This window comes from Mastomys coucha, unplaced genomic scaffold, assembly GCF_008632895.1.
Source record: "Mastomys coucha isolate ucsf_1 unplaced genomic scaffold, UCSF_Mcou_1 pScaffold16, whole genome shotgun sequence".
NCBI classification, from domain to species: domain Eukaryota; kingdom Metazoa; phylum Chordata; class Mammalia; order Rodentia; family Muridae; genus Mastomys; species Mastomys coucha.
Window position 1 is genome coordinate 51808148 of NW_022196898.1, and position 1276 is coordinate 51809423.

Genomic DNA, 1276 nt, shown 5'->3' on the forward strand with positions numbered 1-1276 from the left:
CTTTCATCCTGCTGTTCCCTGTGGTGTGCATCCTCTGTGCTCCTCTATCTGCTCTAAGCAGCCCCACAGAAGTTCTGCTGCCTCTTCTTCCAAAATTTTTTCAACCAGTTATACATATAATTGAAAAACTTAAATTCTATCATTTTCTGAAAAAAACTAGAAAAATGCCTTCTGACTGGGGTAGTGGTGGTCATTGACAAACAATGCAGCCTGCCCAGAACAGATTTTCCCTTCTGTCCAACCCTGACCAAGGAGACTTTAAACAATTTTCACTGGGTCCTTTTTAGAAGGATTAAAGATGGCTGCTAAAAAGAGTTCCTTTTGTCATCTAGTCAGCCCCAGATATTAGAAAAAAGTTATAAAAGTTAAAAAAATGTTTTGGGCTGGAGAGATGGCTCAGCAGTTAAGAGCACTGACTGCTCTTCCAGAGATCCTGAGTTCAATTCCCAGCAACCGCATGGTGGCTCACAACCATCTATAATAGGGTTTGATGCCCTCTTCTGGTGTGTCTGAAAAGAGCACCAATGTACTCACATCTATAAAATAAGTAAATCTTTTTTTAAAAAAATGTTTAAAGTTATATGTAAGTTCCAGTTGCTAGAGGTAGCTCAAAAGGTGTTTAACAACAGAGAGCTGAATAAAATGAGACTTCTTGTATAAACTGAAAGCCACCAACCATCACCTGCTCTGCTGATGGGACACAATTAGATTTACCAATAAATGTTGGTGTCTTATCTCCTCACTGAAAGTCATACCCACAATTTTAAAATAAATACAGTTGGACTATCACATTGACAACAAAGATACCTCAAGGTATGGGCAGAGATCACTGGCCCAAAAAAGTTCCTATAGTTGTTCAACTAACCAGTTTAGTTACCCAAGTCTAGATTAAACAAAAGGGAAATTGCAACCCTCATCACCTGGCTTAAAGAGACAGGTATTCCAGTGCCCTGCCAGTCACCCTGGAATACTCCTCTCCTGCTTATGAGGAAACCCCTGGTTCTCATGAGTCTAATTTTTCCAGAGAAATAACTATACACTGTCTTGGATCTGAACAATGCATTTTTCAGTCTCCCATTGAAAGAGGTGAGCCAACCCATCTTCTTTTAAAAGCACAGACTTAGAGAGAGGTTACAATGCACAACTTACATGGTTGCCCTGATGATTCAAAGTTTTCCAGTTTTAAATTTTAAAATTTTGATCAGACACTGTACTGGCTGGTTTTGTGTGTCAACTTGACACAGGCTAGAGTTATCACAAAGAAGGGAGTTTCAGT